The sequence below is a fragment of the Maniola jurtina genome, chromosome 27 (genome assembly GCF_905333055.1).
Source record: "Maniola jurtina chromosome 27, ilManJurt1.1, whole genome shotgun sequence".
Classification (NCBI taxonomy): Eukaryota; Metazoa; Arthropoda; class Insecta; order Lepidoptera; family Nymphalidae; genus Maniola; species Maniola jurtina.
This window is the reverse complement of record NC_060055.1, coordinates 1,918,304-1,930,688: the sequence shown is the minus strand read 5'-3', so window position 1 is coordinate 1,930,688 and position 12,385 is coordinate 1,918,304. Positions and strand designations below refer to the sequence as shown.

Below are 12,385 nucleotides of genomic sequence, written 5' to 3'. Positions count from 1 at the left end.
TATTTTTGTTTATAGATTTTCCTCTGAAATCTAGTTAAAAGTTAGATTGCATTATGTCGAGTATCGGTTTTCTGAATTGTAGTCTCTACCCCACAAAGGAATAAAGTATGAATGATTCATAGTTCGTATAAATACGTTCACAAATATAACATATTAACAGGGCTCTCTCCGTCACTTACTCCATACAATCGTAGTTCCAATTTCATTTGAATATTAAGCAACCAAAGTCCATGAAATTTTGCAGACATATTCTAGAAACTAATATCTGTGTCTGTGGTGTTTTAGATTTTTCTAAAAATATGTAGTTTTAAAATTACAGGGACACAAAGATTTGTATGTGAATTTTTAAGACCGCGTAACTTTGAAACCGAATATTTTAACAGATATCTGGAAAACCACAGGCATAGATAGGTACTAGTTTCTAGAATATGATTGCAAAATTTCATGGACTTTGGTTGCTTAATATTCAAATGAAATTGGAACTACGTTTGTATGGAGCGAGTGACGGAGAGACTCCTCTTAATATAGTATGATACTAACGTTTATGTAAGGTTAACGCAGCATACCACGGCGACATACAAAGGTGATCGAACGGTGAAACCCTGTACACATAAAATTGAAGAACTGTAATTATATATCACCAGATGATGCCCGCTTGTCCGCGTGGATTTAGGTTTTTAAAAATCTCATGGGAATTCTATGCTTTTCCGGGATCAAAAGTTGCCTATGTGAATGTCAATTTCCGAAACGAAAGCTACCTCTCTCTACCAAATTTCATATAGGTACCTACTTAAATCGGTTAAATGGATAGGCCTTTAAGTATCCCATGGGAACTATTTGATTTTTCGGAACAAAAGTTAACTGTGTAACTCATCAAAATCGGTTACTCCTTGGTCCGGAACTCTTTGATGTGGACATAGATGTGAATTGTGAATATAGCTAAAGACCTGGCTCTTTAGCTATGGGCTAGCCTAGCAGACTATGGCCCATTTATGATGTATGATTATATAAACAAACAAAATCTTTCCTCTTTATAACATTAAGTGCAGATTTTTTAATTACAAAATAATATAAATCAGTAGGTATAGGGCTCTGAAGTATAGACGGGCAATAAAGCCAATTCAACATAAGTCGACTGGGAGACCTTACTTGATCGTTCAAATATTTTTGTGCAAAGAATGAGCCTGGCTGTTTATTGTATATTCATTTGTGTTGTATATTCCAGATTTTTCAGTTATAAAATTATGTATAATTCAGTAGGTATAGGGCTCTGAAGTATAGACGGGCAATAAAGCCAATTCAACATAAGTCGACTGGGAGACCTCACTTAATCGGTCAAATATTTTTGTGCAAAGAATGAGCCTGGCTGTTTAATGTATATTCATTTGTATTGTATATTCATTTGCGTGGACTACGTAAAATTTCAAATCCCTATTTTACTCCCTTAGAGGTAGAATTTTCAAAAAGCTTTCTTAGCGGATGTCCACGCCATACCTAATAGCTCTCTACAATGACAGCTCGATCCGTCCAGTAGTTTGAGCTGTGCGTAGATAGATCAGTCAGTCAGCTGTTCCTTTTTAACTCCCGACCCAAAAAGAGGGGTGTTACAAGTTTGACGTGTGTTTCTGTGTATCTGTCTGTGGCATCGTAGCTCCTAAACTAAAGAACCGATTTTAATTTAGTTTTTTTTTTTGTTTGAAAGGTGGCTTGATTGAGAGTGTTCTTAGCTAAAAATTAAAATCGGTTCAGCCGTTTGAAAGTTATCGGCTCTTTTCTAGTTACTGTAACCTTCACTTGTCGGGGGTGTTATAAATTTTTAATTTACACTTGTAACCTTTATAATTATTTATTTAAGTGTAAGATGTAGGGTACCTATTATGTAAATCCATCAAAAACATATTTTAGCGTTCCATGCCTCAAAAAGAAATAAGAAACCCTTATAAGATCATTTTGTTGTCTGTGTCTGTCAAGAAAACCTATAGGATACTACCCGTTGACCTAGAATCATGAAAATTGGCAGGTAGGTATGTCTTATAGCACAAGTAAAGGAAAAATCCGAAAACCGCGAGTTTTTATCCATCATGCAGAATGTCCAAAAAAATATGACTGTAGGACGGAACCCTCAGTGCGCGAATCTGACTCGCATTTGGCCGGGTTTTTTTTCTTTTAAACAAAGAGTTCCCACGGGTTCTTAAAGACCCATTCGCTAAGACAATTTTGACAAACTACAGTGTTTTACAGGAAGGTACAGTGAAAGCTTGCATCTCGACATAAATATTATTTTTATCCCGAAAAATCAAAAAGTTCCCACGGGACTTTAAAAAACCCGAATCCACGCGAGCAATTCGCGCTGGCATCATCAAATAAGTATTTTCTATAGATATATTTTTTATCAGGGCTTACATTTTCCGCACTAGTTGTTTAATTATAAACACTACAGTATAAATTCGTGTTTTCCCACTAAAATCAGAGACGTTTCTAACCGTGTCTCCGTTTCAGATTAACTATGAAGGCTTTTATTTGCGTTATATTATCTTACATGCATGCAATATAAAACTAAGTGTTTATTTAAGCGATTATTTTATTATTTTCCTCGGTTATCTAATTATTATTGATGCCTTGTAAGCCTTATAAGCTTTAAAGATACCGGATTTTTTCTGGGTTCCGTATCTCAAGATGCAAATCTCAAGAGTCCGTATCTCTCATGAGAACATGCAGGCTTATAGGCATTCATAGTCAAGTTTACTGGACGCCGCTACACGTCCGCTGCAAACTGGACGGTAAAGGCAAGCACGTGACACATGCGTAGTGACGCGTGTAAACCTCTAATACACCGGGTTACGCATACGCCCACGCTTTACGCAAGCGGTGTGCCATAATTCATACATTACAACGCAATGGTACGCGCTACGTCTACGCTTACGCTATTAACTAATCAAAGATTATGTATGGCGAGCGTTGTAGGATCATTTCTACTGTCTATCTGTCGAGAACCGTCAACGCAATCAAAACCAATAGGATAAATCCCGTTGACTAAGAATCATGTTTGGCAGGTAGCAATGTCTTATAGCACAAGTAAAGAAAAAAATTCGAAAATCATGTATTTGTGTTTTCATCACAAAAAATTAAAACTGATATTTTTTTCAAGATTGTACGGAACCCTTGCTTGCGAGCCCGACTCGCACTTGATTGGTTTTTTGGAATTTAAACTCCTTTAAAATTCTACAGTAATTACGAAATAAGTAAATAGAGTAGAGAAAAACAGAGTAATAAATCATTATATACATAAGCTGCAGTTATCGACTGGTAGTTTTGAAGCATGCCTCTGTACATAGTAACAGTTTAACAGGGGTCTCTCCGTCACTCGCTTCATACAAACGTAGTTCCAATTTCATTTGAATATTAAGCAACCAAAGTCCATGAAATTTTGCAGACATATTCTAGAAACTAATATCTATGTCTGTGGTTTTCCAGATTTCTGTTAAAATATTCGGTTTCAAAGTTACGCGGTCTTAAAAATTTACATACAAATCTTTGATCCCCTGTAATTTGAAAACCACATATTTTTAGAAAAATCTAAAACACCACAGACACAGATATTAGTTTCTAGAATATGTCTGCAAAACTTCATGGACTTTGGTTGCTTAATATTCAAATGAAATTGGAACTACGATTGTATGAAGCGAGTGACGGAGAGAGCCCTATTAATCTAAGGGTAAAGCGTACTTTTTGACAAAACAATTGACAAGTAGAATTACAAATATTATGTTCTAGTTTTAATTTCTATATAATCAGATTACAAAATAAATTCTAAATTGTACACAGTAAATAGGTAGCTAACACGTCACAGAGTGCTAATTTACAAGTAAGTCAAGATCGGTCAAAGCAAATAACGGGTAGATGCGCCATCTGATTAAATTATGTTTATTTTTACCTATACTAGTCACAAAAAATCGGCCAAGTGCGAGTCAGACTCGCGCACCGAGGGTTCCGTACTCAGGTATTTTTTTCGACATTTTGCACGATAAATCAAAACTATTACGCATAAAAATAAATAAAAATTCGTTTTAGAATATATATACCGAGGTAAAGTAAAGCCCTACACTATGTGTCAAAATGATTTTTCTTCTAGTAACATTTATTTAAATAGCTGTTTAATATCAATTTGGGCCTGCTGAACATGAATACATACATTTTTTGTAACACGTACCATTTTAAAGTTATGATAGATTTCATTTTAATAACTTTACTTGGAAAGTCTTTGAAAGATTGAACAACTTTGCAGCCAAGTCAGTCCATTCTACTACAGCAGCAACTTTATAAGGCGATTTAAGAAAATGAGACAGCTTCCACATTCCTGCAAAGTCTTGGAATCTCACAGCTAATTCGTTCCTAAGACCGATAGTTTAGAATTAAAACTATTCAGCGGTCCACCTGATGCCTACCTCTGCTAAAAGGGTTCAGTTTTTAACCCCCAACCTAAAAAGAGGGGTGTTATAAGTTTGACGTGTATATCTGTCTATCTGTCTGTGGCATCGTAGCTCCTAAACTGTTGAACCGATTTTAATTTAGTTTTTTTTTGTTTGAAAGTTGGCTTGATCGAGAGTTTTCTTAGCTATAATTCAAGAAAATCGGTTCAGCCGTTTGAAAGTTAACAGCTCTTTTCTAGTTATTACTGTAACCTTCACTTGTTGGGGATGTTATAAATTTTTAATTTACACTTCTTCCTATTGAGGTAAATGATGGGTTGATGGAACCCTAAAATTGTGAAAACCGAGTATTTTGGTGTACCTAGTTGCGCGTCACGTAGGTATTTGTTGTTTACTTAGATCTATTTATGGATATATTTTTTGCAGTGGTGCAGTTTTACTGGTTAAATTACGTGGTATCGTACAAAGCAGTTTACCTTTAACTTTTAAGGGCATTATGTGGTAAGCGTCCCGGGCGCCCGGACGGATTAACATACAAATCTTGTCTTTTTTTTTAAATTATATAGACTAGCGCTTGGCTGCAATCAGACTTGCTAGCAAGTGATGCTACAGCCTAAGATGGAGCGCGCTTGCCTAGAAGTTGCCTATTCACTCTTGACTTGAAGGTACCCACATTATAGGTTGAAGGGAAAACTGACGCCGGAACGGCGTTCCATATCCTAGCTGTTCGAATTAGGAAGGAGGAAGCAAATCGTTTCGTACGTGTTCGGGGAATTTCGACTACGTACGAATGCAGACCTTGACGATGCTTGGTAGTACGATGGTAGAAAGGTGAAGGAAGAACCAGGTCAAAGAGTTCTTGTGCACACTCTCCGAAATATATCCTGTAGAATACCGATAGACTGGTAACTTTACGCCGATGTTCTAAACTTTGGAGTTTAATATTCATCAGTGCTTCGTCACCAATGAGTCTTCTAGCTCGGCGATCCACCGAATCCAATTGTCTTATCAAAATTTTGTAACTACACATTTTAAAGATAATTTGACAAACCACAGACAGATATTTGATTTTGATTGGGGTGCAAAATACGTCAAACCTGGCAACATCATTCCAACATACGCTCGATCAACGTGACACATAGAGCAAATAAAGCCAATTATCATACGCGTGGACCAAATTCCAATCCTTTCCCATAAAGATAACGCTGCCAGTTTCCTTGAATTGTTTTCCACGATTAACGAACCCACTGTTTTATGGTTCTAATGTACATTAGCCTAGTGGAGTTCGGAGAGTGTCGGCCAATGTGTAAGGAGGAAGGCTGTTTGCAAACATTTGCAGCAAGACTGATCTATCAACGCACAGCTCAAACTACTGGACGGATCGGGCTGAAATTTGTCATGCAGATAGTTATTATGACGTAGACATCCGTAAATGAAGGGTTTTTGAAAATTCAATCCCCAGGGGAGTAAAATAGGAGTTTGAAAGTGTAATCCACGCAGACGAAGGCGTAGGCATAAGCTAGTATTGATACGTGTAAATTAAATCCCTCGAGAATCAACATGTCAAACGTATGATACAATTAATATGTACTTCAACTGGCCCTGTACATGTTGGTTCTCTGAGCGCATTGGCCGAGTCGTCATCGCCAACCGATAGACGTCCACTGCTGGTCATTCTCTTATAAGGTCTTCCATACGCCGCGGCTTTACGCTCCAATCCAGCTGCTCCTTGGAACTCGTCCGTCTATCTATTAAGTATAGTCTGCCAATTATGCTTTTCAGTACGAGGTCGGCCAAGAGCTTTGGGCCAATGAGTACAAGGTACTTTACATTTATGTGTTACAGAGCCATAAAAAGAACAAATAATACTATCTTTCACAGAATTTCATTTAAGATAAACTAGAGACTACACTATACGTCACGTCCGCGATAAGTTAAAATTTAACACGTTTATCGTTTTAGGAAGAAAAAGATTTGCTCATGATGAATCTCGATACCACGATATAGAAATTAAAAAACTATCCGGTCCCTCTCCGAGTAAATTAATTACTAGGAGGAGAGGGACAGGATAATTTTTATCCCAGTAACAAAACAAACAAAAAATAAAAAGTTTCCACTTTCCACAGCAATTAAAAAAACTTAAATGCACGCGCAAGTAGTCGCGGGCATCAGTTAGTTTAAAATATAAATGTAAAATACCGTATTAAAATCATTCAAAAACTGAGAAACAGGTCATAATTAAAAAAAAATTCAAATACGACTGCACTGCCAAAAAATTAACTAAAATACTTTTTCGAAAATTGCCATATCCCTTCCAGTTTAGCCTGCTTCAATCTTAGACTGTATTATCACTCACCATCAGGTGAAATTGCAGTCAAGGGTTAACTTGTATCAATAATAATAATAATAAAAAACAAAGAACCTCTTTTTTAAAAGTCGGTTAAAAATAATCAGGCAGTCAACGTATATTCTGCCACGCCATCATGTCTGCCGTGCTGTTTAATCTATGATAAGGGGGTAATGTGTAGAAACTTTATTTGCGTGTATTAAGGAATTTACTGACGTCTAATTTAATATACTTAGGTATGATTCAATAAATGCAATAATGATATAATTATTTTAAAGATTTTTTTTTTAAATAAATATAAAAACCGACTTCAATAACTACAAATGAAAAATTAAAAAAATGATCTATTTATTGCCTAGTCTATACTAATTTTATAAAGAGGAAACCTTTGTATTTTTGTATTTTTGTATGTTTGTATTGAATAGGCTCAAAAACTACTGGACCGATTTCAAAATTTCTTTTACCATTACTTAGAGGAGGGATTCTTCCGAATCCGTATAGGCTATATTTTATCCCGGAAAATAGATAGGATTTTTCGTGGTAGTGTCCACCCGTGCGAAGCCGGGGCGGGTCGCTAGTATATTATGTAATACAAGATTAATTAAATCTATGTAGTTCTAATATGTGTGTAGTATAATATTTTTCGGAGCTACGATGCCACAGACAGATACACAGATACACACGTCAAACTTATAACACCTCTCTTTTTGGGTCGGGGGTTAATTACATTTCATTTCAATATTTCAAGAATTACGACAAAGTATACCCAACGTTGAAATATACAGCAGTGGAGAATCGTATAGTACTGAATTTTAGCGGAAAATTTTGATAAACTCATTTTGCAGAGAAAATATTTCAAGGAGAAGAAAATTATCTTAAATACAAGTGTTGATAAAAGACAAGATCCGGTTTCAATTGGTTCAAGTAAATCACACGGTTCTGCAAATCGTACTATCAAATTTGTATCTAATAGATATTAAACCAGATAAATTTAACAAGTGTAAATCAAAAATTTATAACACCCCCGACTAGTCAAGGTTACAGTAACCAGAAAAGAGCTGATAACTTTCAATCGGCTGAACCGATTTTATTCGATTAGTAGCTAAGAACACTCTCGATCAAGCCACCTTTCAAACGAAAAAAAACTAAATTAAAATCGGTTCATTAGTTTAGGAGCTACGATGCCACAGACAGATACACAGATACACACGTCAAACTTATAACACCCCTCTTTTAGGGTCGAGGGTTAAATAGCACTAGAACCCGACTACTACCCGCGAACTGCCGATAGATAACGATAAATATAGTAAAATAGTTTTTCTGTCGCTCGGTGTATTTTAACATTGCACTACATTTATATTTATGAACTCAATTTTTTCCTTTTTCATTTGATATTCTACTCGATACAATAGCAGAAATAAATTTTCGGGGTCTCCGACTTTCACTCACTTTTTTGGATGTAAAATCCGTCAGGTCGATTTTTTTCGTATAAACTGTAGCCTATGTCACCCGGACCGTAATAACGAATCTATTGACACCTCATTCATCAAAATCGGTCCAGTAGTTTAGGCGCTACGGTAGAACACACATTAATACAAACCTACATACATACATAGACTGCTAAAATCATAACCCTTCCTTTTGGCTTTGCCGTAGTCGGGTAAAAAGGGGTTTGGCCGAATATCTTTAGGTAACTTAATATCTTTGAAGAAAGTTGCAGATAAATGATAAGAAATATGTTATCACCAGGGCGATATCAAGCATTTGCTTGAGATATTATGTGAATTAAAAATATTAGATAAGTGTCAAAAAAACAAATTTTATCATTCAGATTTATATATTATATATACAGCATTGAACAAAAAATCAACCACTAGACCACCAAGAAAAATTATCAAAAAATATTCGTAACTAGCTGACGCTCGCGACTTCGTCCACGTGGATTTAGGTTTTTCGAAATGCCGTGGGAACTCTTTGATTTTCCGGGATAAAAAGTAGCCTATGTGCTAATCCAGGATATTATCTATCTCCATTCTAAATTTCAGTCAAATCTGTCCAGTGGTTTTTGCGTGAAGGAGTAACAAACACACACACACACACACACACACACACACACACACACACACACACACACACACATACACACAAACTTTCGCCTTTATAATATTAGTGTGAAAACATCGATCATGTGCGAGTCGGACACACACGAAGGGTTCTGTAGTCCGTACCATTGTACAAGAAATAACACAATTATTTAAAATTTTCGGTCATTTTTAAATTTTTATTATTTATTGTTAGCGGCAATAGAAATGCCCTGTGAAAATTTCAAGTATTGTAGTTCACGAGATACAGTCCGCTGACAGACAGACGGACGGACAGCGGACGCTTAGTAATAAGGTCCCACTGGCGTTCTTCGGTTACGGACCCCAAAAAATGTTAAGTACTCAATCTTAAGAGGGGTCTCTCCGTCACTTGCTTCTTACAAACGTAGTTCCAAATTCATTTGAATATCAAGCAACCAAAGTCCATGAAATTTTGCAGACATATTCTAGAAAGTAATATCTTTGTCTTTGGTTTTCCAGATTTCCGTTAAAATATTCGGTTTCAAAGTTACGCGGTCTTAAAAACTCACATACAAATCTTTGACCCCCTGTAATTTTAAAACTACATATTTTCAGAAAAATCTAAAACACCACAGGCACAGATATTAGTTTCTAGAATATGTCTGCAAAATTTCTTGGACTTTGGTTGCTTAATATTCAAATGAAATTGGGGCTACGATTGTATGGAGTAAGTGACGGAGAGAGCCCTGTTAATAAAGTCCGGATATGGGATCCGGTGGAGACTACCGAAAAAAAAAAAACAAAGCAATACATCAATAACGATAAACCTATTGACAAAAACATAACCAGTTCAAACTAGTAAATGGATAACATGTTATTATGACTATAATATTGGCCGTTATCGAAAGGTGTCCTAGGAAAACGATAACAGAGTTTATATCTTCATAAATCTTTGAGTTACGCCGGTCACCTCACACGGTAACAGAAATCTTCTGTTACTGTCCAGGCCAGAAACAGAAATAAACGAATATTGGAGCGGAGGATTCCCAAGTTATTTAAAAGTTTTTTTCTACATTTTGTACAATTAATCAAAAACTATTGTGCGCGTGTAGGTAAATTAAAAATTTATAACACCCCCGACAAGTGAAGGTTACAGTAAACAAGAAAAGAGCTGATGACTTTCAAACGGCTGAACAGATTTTCTTCGATTATAGCTAAGAACACTCTCGATCAAGCCACCTTTCAAACAAAAAAAAAACTAAATTAAAATCGGTTCATTCGTTTAGGAGCTACGATGCCACAGACAGATACACAGATACACAGACACAGATACACACGTCAAACTTATAACACCCCTCTTTTTGGGTCGGGGGTTAAAAATGTTTATGCCATGATGCAATTGCATGATGCATGTTTATGATGATGATAGATAGAAAGAGTTGGAATTAGTAAGCAGTTTCATTTGATTTTCTTCCGTTTCACAAAACATTAGGTAGGCTAATGAGATAAAGGGAGATACATAGAGACAGAGAGCTGTTCTGTCGCTGATAAAATAAAATCTGTTATAAATTATAACGTGTCTCACTTTAATATTGTTATGCTTAGAGATAGAAAGAGTTGGAAGCAGTTTCAATTGGTTTTATTCTGATAAAATATTATATCTAGAGTGAGAAAGAGTTTGCTAAACAAGTGTAAATTAATTTATAACACCCCCGCCAAGTGAAAGTTACAGTAAACTAGAAAAGAGCTGATGACTTTCAAACGGCTGAACCGATTTTCTTGGATTATAGCTAAGAACACTCTCGATCAAGCCACCTTTCAAACAAAAAAAAAACTAAGTTAAAATCGGTTCATTAGTTTAGGAGCTATGCCACAGGCAGATACATAGATACAAAGATACACACGTCAAACTTATAACACCCCTCTTTTTGGTTCGGGGGTTAATTTATAAGTAAGGACTTTAATTTTTCTTCCGTCTCACAAAACATACGAGATAAAAGATGATACATAGAAATAGAGAGAGATAGAGTCACCTAAGAACTTACTTGTCAGAGATAGAAAGCAAGAGTTGGCTAAATAAGATTGTTTTTCCTCCGTCTCAAAAAACATACGAGATAAAAGATGTTACATAGAGATAGAGAGAGATAGAGTCGCCTAAGATCTTACTTGTCAGAGATAGAAAGCAAAAGTTGGCTAAATAAGCAAACAGCATTGTTTTTCTTCCGTCTCACAAAACATACGAGATAAAAGATGTTACATAGAGATAGAGAGAGATAGAGTCGCCTAAGATCTTACTTGTCAGAGATAGAAAGCAAGAGTTGGCTAAATAAGCAAACAGCATTGCTTTTCTTCCGTCTAACAAAACATACGAGATAAAAGGTGCTATCTAAAGATAGAGAGAGAAAGAGTCGCCTAAGATCTTACTTGTTAGAGATAGAAAGCAAGACTTGGCTAAATAAGTAAGCAGTATTGTTTTTCTTCCATCTCACAAAACATACGAGATAAAAGATGTTACATAGAGATAGAGAGAGATAGAGTCACCTAAGAACTTACTTGTCAGAGATAGAAAGCAAGAGTTGGCTAAATAAGATTGTTTTTCCTCCGTCTCAAAAAACATACGAGATAAAAGATGCTATTTAAAGATAAAGAGAGAAAGAGTCGCCTAAGATCTTACTTATACGAGATAAAAGATGATACATAGAGATAGAGAGAGACAGAGTCACCTAAGATCTTACTTATACGAGATAAAAGATGATACATAGAGATAGAGAGAGACAGAGTCACCTAAGATTTAATTTGTCATAGATCAACGTCAATGCGATGACTCTAGTTTTATAACAGGCAAAGGCATTACTTGATACCTACATCGCAATTTTTTTTGTTATTAAAACAAAAATCGACATAATGCAACCTTTCATCGATCAGATAACCTTTATATTTTACACGGAATCACTTAATTACACTAACAAAGTGTACTATCGGCACTAAATCACAGTATTTACACTATAGATCACTTAGGTCACAACAGAATAACCGATACCAAAGCGTGTAGCTTGATTTACTCGCCGCATTGTACTGGTTTTAGGATACGAATAGTTGATAATTTGTCATGTACTTTATCTTTGACTCTGTATCAATAAAGAAGAGATTACGCGCGGGGATGATGGCTTGGTATTGTGCCTAATATGTTTTGTCTCTCAGAGGAAACTAAAAAATCTTTGTTTGTCAAAAGGAAACTGCTTATTACGCATAAAATCTGAGAAAGAACTCGCCATATTTGGTCAGACTGTAGGCGTGATAGTTTATTTTTAATTCAAATCAACATCTTCCATACAATAATCCATATCCATAGTTCCGTACTAATATTATAAATGCGAAAGTGTTGTCTGTCAGTCTGTCTGTCTGCCTGTTTGCTGCCTTTTCACGGCCCAACAGTTTAACCGATTTTGACGAAATTTTGTATAGAGTTAGCTTATATCCCGGGGATGGACATAGGCTACTTTTTATCCCAGTAAATCAAAGAGTTCCCACGGGATTCCTAAATT

General features: G+C 35.8%; 1 protein-coding gene and 1 long non-coding RNA gene across 5 annotated transcripts in view; both read right to left on the bottom strand.

Moving 5' to 3' along the window:
* Window positions 1-12,385, bottom strand: part of LOC123879239 (transcription factor CP2-like protein 1) — a 53,466-nt gene that overhangs the window by 38,574 nt on the left and 2,507 nt on the right. For 2 of the 4 annotated variants that reach the window (XM_045926863.1, XM_045926864.1), the window contains exon 1: window positions 11,771-11,922. The exons of the other annotated variants lie outside the window; for them this stretch is intronic. The gene's annotated coding sequence lies outside the window, so the exon portion shown is untranslated. Of the gene's footprint in view, window positions 1-11,770; window positions 11,923-12,385 lie in introns of those variants that run through there. 4 annotated transcript variants of the gene reach the window in all.
* LOC123879273 lies at window positions 24-11,816 on the bottom strand. Its single transcript, XR_006798971.1, has 3 exons — window positions 11,706-11,816; window positions 541-602; window positions 24-85 (listed from the first exon to the last, which is right to left on the bottom strand). It is a non-coding gene; the product is annotated as an uncharacterized LOC123879273 (long non-coding RNA).